Source organism: Gekko japonicus, unplaced genomic scaffold, assembly GCF_001447785.1.
Source record: "Gekko japonicus isolate JY-2015 unplaced genomic scaffold, Gekko_japonicus_V1.1 scaffold35, whole genome shotgun sequence".
Lineage (NCBI taxonomy): Eukaryota > Metazoa > Chordata > Lepidosauria > Squamata > Gekkonidae > Gekko > Gekko japonicus.
This window is the reverse complement of record NW_015176453.1, coordinates 726,658-732,922: the sequence shown is the minus strand read 5'-3', so window position 1 is coordinate 732,922 and position 6,265 is coordinate 726,658. Positions and strand designations below refer to the sequence as shown.

Below are 6,265 nucleotides of genomic sequence, written 5' to 3'. Positions count from 1 at the left end.
TGCTGAACCTTAGTCCTTCCATGGTGGACCTGGATACAACCATATAAAAATGTGCATGACTTTACACAGAAAAGGAGCGGCGCAATAACTGGAACTCAGCACAGAACTGTGTACCTTTACATTCCCACTGATTTCATTAAGGTTTTACAAATTATGGCCCAGACATCTACTTACAGAACACAATGAATGTGTGCATGACTTTACACAGAAAAGGAGCGGTGCAATAACTGGAACTCAGCACAGAACTATGTACCTTTACATTCCCACTGATTTCATGAAGGTTTTACAAATTATGGCCCAGACTTACAGAACACAATGAATAGCATATTTATACAACCATCAACATATCCATGGATGAAGCTGTTTCACAGCTGTGCCATATCAAGCCAGCTGTTAAAATATCTTGGCCTCATTCCAAAAACAGACTGTCACATTTAAGCCCCACTGAAATCAAAAGGACATGTTGGCCGGACTAAATCTCCATGGTTTTTCTCAAAAAGAAAAGAAAGAGTTTGGTTGGAGAAAGTTTTTGGTTGGGGCACCCTCATATAGTGAATGTTAAGTAGTAAACTTTTACACTGTATTGAAATTGCTTGCTTACTTAAGTTTTAGTATATCGGGGTGCTCCAGTGATCTCCTAGAGGCCTGTATAGCTCACACCAGCCTGAGTTTCTCAAAATTTGGAAGCTAAACAGGTTCAGACACGTTTCGCACTTGGATGGGAGACTACCAAGGAATACCAGGGTTGCTAGCATCTCTTACCTCTGCTCATCTCTTACCTTGAAATCCCCATATGGGGTTGCCCATAAGTTGGGTGTGACTTGACAGCACTTAATTACTATATTAATTACATGTTCTCTACCCAAAAGTGTTCTGAAGAATGCAGCCCCCAAACTATTTCTTTTTCAAAATACCAAGAGATAACCAGCTTTGCCATGAATCTATTTCTATTTATTTATTTCTCACCCACCTCTCCATGGGATATACCCATAGAGGCATAAAATAAATAAATATAATACCTAAAAACAAACATCAGTATCAACTAAATAGCAGTAAAACCAATTAGAATAAAAACAGCATTGTAGAATTACAGCAAACTAACTTCAAGCAGAAAGTTAAAAGGTGAAATAAAATGATAATGACGGAAAGTCCACACAAAATCCAAATTACAAAAACCAAAACAAAATGATTGGTCAAGTTTCCACCTGGCAGGTAAAATGTGAACTGCTGCAGAGAGCCTGAATTGGGCAGAAAGGGGGATACAATTGTTTTAAATAAATAAATAAATACAAATTTTAAAAACTCTAAGTACCAGGCAAGTAGCTGTGGGATGGATATTTCCCAGCTGAAGCATCCCACAGTAAAGGCCCCATCACTGGTCACCGGCACCCATCTTCTGTTAGATGCCAGCATAGTGGGCAGGCTGATCCACAAATCTACGCCTATCAGCAAAAACGTACTAATATTTGCACAAAAAGATTTGGGCTCAAAAATGAGTTGTATACAGCTGAGCTGCCAGAGGTTCTGAAGAAAGGAAGTACCATTTCACAGGATGGATATCTAAATGATAGCAGTAGATACACTGCCACAGGATGTGGTAATGGCCATTAGTTTAGATGGCTTTTTTAAAGGGTTACTGAATTCATTCATGGTAGACAGACCTTTCGATGATTTATCAAGATGGGTAGCCATGTTAGTCTGTAGCAGCAGAAAAGAGAAGAAGTAAGCAGCGACTCAGGAAAGCTCATACCCCACCACAAATTGTGTTAGTCTTTAAGGTGCTACTCAAGCCAGTTTGGTGTAATGGTTAGGAGTGTGGATTCTAATTTGATTCCCCACTCCTCCACCTTGAGTTAGTCACAAGTTCTTTCAGAGCTGTTCTCTCAAGGGAAGTTCTCGAAAGAGCTCTCTCAGCCCCACCTACCTCACAGGGTGCATGTTGTGGGGAGGGGAAGGAAAAGGAGACTGTAAGCCACTCTGAGACTCCTTCGGGTAGTGAAGGATGGGGTATAAATCCAATCTCTTCTTGTTTCTCTTTCCAGTGATTATTGCTGCTAAGCAGAACCTCCAGGATCAGAGGCAGTATACTTCTGAATACCGGGCACCATAGCTATTTAACATGGGGGGAACTGCTGCCCAAATGAGCCACTTTTAGGCTTCTTGAAGATTCCTGACTGGCCACTGTTGAAAAAGGCACGCTGAACCCCTGGTCTGATCTATCAGGGCTCTCCTTATGCTCTTAACATTTAAGAGTTCGCTTAATGGAATATTCTACAGTTAAAAAAAAAATTTCCTTCTGTAAAAATAAAGGTAATGGAGCTTTCTGCTTTTTCAGACACTTCTCAGGCTTCGGTACAACCCTGGAGCATTTGAAATGCCTGACTGAACCACAGTGGACTTAATAACAGCTTGAGAAAAAGTGTGTGTGTGGGGGGGGGATCAGCAGAGTTTGTATACGCGGCTGCAATTAATCACGGGGGCTTTGCAGCAGGCTATGACTTGCAGTGCCCTGACCTGGATGGCCCAGGATAGCCCCATCTCATCAGATCTCAGAAGCTAAGCAGGGGTGCCCCTGGCTAGTATTTGGATGGGAGACCATCAAGGAATACTAAGGTCACCATGCACAGGCAGGCAACGGCAATCCACCTCTGAACCTCTCGTGCCTTGAAAACCCTACAGGGTCACCATAAGTCAGCTGTGACTTGACGGCACTTTCCACACACACACAAACACACACCCCAAAATGACCTGCAGTAAAGCAGCCCCACTGACACAGGAGGCAACACACTGTGGCCTGCCGCAGCTTTTCTACTCTGTCTTTCCAGAGATCACATTTTATCCCTCCCTTCCTCCTGGAAGTTCAGGGTATCATACGTGATTCTGCCCTCCATCACTGTCACAACAACCTTATGAAGTAGGTAAAGCTGTACACACATGAAGCTGCCTTTTACGGAAGAAGATCCTTGGTCCATCAAGGCCAGTACTGTCTACTCTGACTCGGAGCAGCTCTCCGGGTCTCCGGAAGAAGATCCATCACTTCCCACCAAACCCTCTTCACTGGATATGTCCGGGACTGAACCTGGAACCTTCAGCATGCAAAGCAGATGCTCTGCCACTGAACCACAGCCCCTCCCTTGAATGAAATGGCTAGCCTGCAACTTTTGAAGTCCTTCGCACCTCAACTAGTCAAAAGATGCAATTACTGAAGAATCTCTTAGAAAGTGGGCTCCCTTAGGTTACAGCTAAACTTGCCAAATTTGGCTGGTTAGCTGTAAGGACGAGAAAGCTGCTAATGAAAGGAGAATAGATGTAATTTGTTATAGGATTTAACATGTTTTACTTGCATGCACTATTTTATATTTTTATTTTATACATTTCATATATGCTTGTGATTTTATGGATTCTGAAGTCTTTCACACCATGTACTATTTGACACTTTTACTACCTGATCATGAAGATGCTGGGGACTGAAACCAGGGACTTCTGTATGCTGATGCTCTACCAGCAAGCCCTGAGTACATTCCAAAATTCATTCCATCACAAAAGGTCAGCCCAGATCACCCAGTGAGCTTCATGGATGAGTGGGAATTTGATCCTGGGTTTCCCCACTCGTAAGCCAACACTCTAACCACTACACAAAACTGCCTCCATGTGCCGATTCATCCCATTCCTGGTATCTGGAGTATAGCAACGCATTAGGAATAAAGCAAAAACATTCTAAAAGTTTAATTAAGGTCCCTAATTTTTTTATTCTATTTTCATTACAAATATTAACCTTAAAAAGATCTTAAACTGGCAGTTTAAATTCAGCCTGAGAAAATATCACTAAAAAATGAAAACTGCAATCCTACATACACTATAGTCACAAGTAAACTATATTGAACCAAGTAAGACTTCTCAATGAACATGTGTCAGAACAGGCTAGACAGGCATAATCCACTGAAAGGACTCAATTCAGTAAGCCCAGAGCCAAACATGCCAGCTACACACAGCAGCTTCAGGGGAAGTTTACAGCATTAGGACATTTTCAAGAAGTGCATTGTTATGCACAGTGTAATTGAAATAAGGGTTCTCTCTAGACACTGTATATTTTACACATAGTTTTTACATCACACTCAGTTTTTAGAAGAGCAGTGTTTGCCTGATTGCGGCGTGACAGTCACTTTCCAGATACAGAGTGGGGAATGTTTTTGCCCAACATAACTTTCAACACTTGTACAGAGTTCCTTGTTTCTGTGGGTTTCACGTTGTGCAATAGGAAAATATGAGCATTTGATGTTACTCTGTTATTATATTATACTATATTTTCAATAAAGCTTTTTTTTTGGGGGGGGGGAAATATGAGCATGGCTAACATACAGGAGGAATTGATCCCAATCACCAGTGACAGTTATTTTGGCCCCACCTATTCTTGACACAAACAAAACTGCTACAAAAAATTGAAAAGGGACAGACAAACCATCTCTAAGCAGATCTACTCAGATACCTATGCAGGTTTATTTAATAGGGCTTACTCCCAGGAAAACATTCTTAGGATTGCGCTGATCATATTAAACATTCCAGGAGCCATCAACAACATTTATCCTTCCCCCTTTCCTTCTCTCCTTCCTTTTTGTTTCCAACTAACAACAAAAGTACCATCTATACCTATGCTTGAGGTGATAGATCAAGACATTTTAAAAAATTTTTATCATCCTCATAAAACCTTTTCAAGATACAGAGCACACAAATATGCAAACAAACAATCATTTCCCAGTAACCTAAAATTCACATTTTTTCATTTACATTGCATACACACATGACTACAACACCACTCTTGTCCTGAATATTCAAATCTAAGTTTTCAGAAACTTGTTCATCCTAACAAGACAAGGAACTTCAATTCCCCAATAAAAGGTGGTCCACACAATACATTTTGTATATACACGGGTATCATCAGACATAAATCACCTCTGCTTCTCACTTGCCCCAAAAGTCCCTCGCTGGGGTTGCCTTAAGTTGGATGTGAATTGATGGCACTTTAAACACAAACATGTAGACATGCTGATTATACAGGGCTGGTTCACATGTACGTGCTCACTTGATTAGTACAGCATCAGATAAGGACCTGCACATGTGAACAGATGCTCAGATACAGAAAGTTCTAACTGTGATGTTGCAGCATCTCCTTATGCCACCTTAAACAAAATGTTTTTAATGGAGTCAGCTCACACAGTCCACTAGCTGTCATTAAATGCGCACTACCCATATGCACCAAAATCATGTGTCAACCAGGCCATAAAGAAACATGGCATACATACTGGGCAACAGAATCACTAAATAGGGCAAAAGTCTCTATATTTCACATAATCATGGGAATTGCTGCGGCCTTATGCCCCTGTTCACAAATGCAATTTTGCCAGGACATATGTGTGTGTGTGCGCGTGCATGTATGTAAAGTGCTGTCACAGGGTTTTCAAGGCTAGAGACTAACAAAGGTGGTTTGCAATATTCTACATCTGCATAGCACCCCTGGACTTCCTTGGTGGTCTCCCATCCAAACACTAACCAGGGCCAACCCTGCTTGGCAGCCAAGATCTGACCAGAGTGGGCTAGTCTGGGCCAGGGGAGGTACTCGCCCTAAGGAAGTCTCCTGAGACACCAAAGAAGCAGTTTGGCGGCTTCCTGCCCTCCAGTAGAGAGTTACAAGTTTAAGTACACACGGAAAACTTGTCTACATAGCGAGAAAACGTCTGCATAGTGACTGGGCAAAACTGGGAGGGTCGGGGCGAGGCCATTCACGGCGCTGGACGCTTAAGCCCAAGGAGGGCAGGCTGTACAACCCTCCTCGGGCTGGGCGTGTGCCCGAGGCTGGGCGCAGCAGAGTGCCTTGGCCGTGCCGCGGCGGGGCCAGCCCAGGTGAGCTCCGCCGCTTTGGGAGGTGGAGCGTCCTCACCTCCTGGGCCGGCTCCGCCGGGCTGCCCAAAGGGAATCCCCATCTGACGCGCCAAGGCGCCGCTGGCGACAGTCCCCAGCCCTGGCACGCACACGCCGGCTCTCCGCGGCCGCTCGCAAAGCCGGGTGGAGCGCCAGGCAGGGCCGAGGGAGCATCGCCGCGCCCAGGCAGCCACGCGGGGCGCTAGGACCGGGCGAAACCCACCCCACCCCACCCCACCCGGCCCTCGCCCCGACACACGCACCAAGGAAGTCGGTCCCGCTTTGCCAGCCTCTCCGCCGGGGATGCGCGGCGCAGGCGGCACGCGCGGCTGCGGCCTATCCAGGTTGG

General features: G+C 44.4%; 1 protein-coding gene across 2 annotated transcripts in view; it reads right to left on the bottom strand.

Annotated features, from left to right (window-relative positions):
* INPP5A (inositol polyphosphate-5-phosphatase A) overlaps positions 1–6,265 on the bottom strand; it is a 355,150-nt gene that overhangs the window by 347,948 nt on the left and 937 nt on the right. The window lies entirely within an intron of this gene.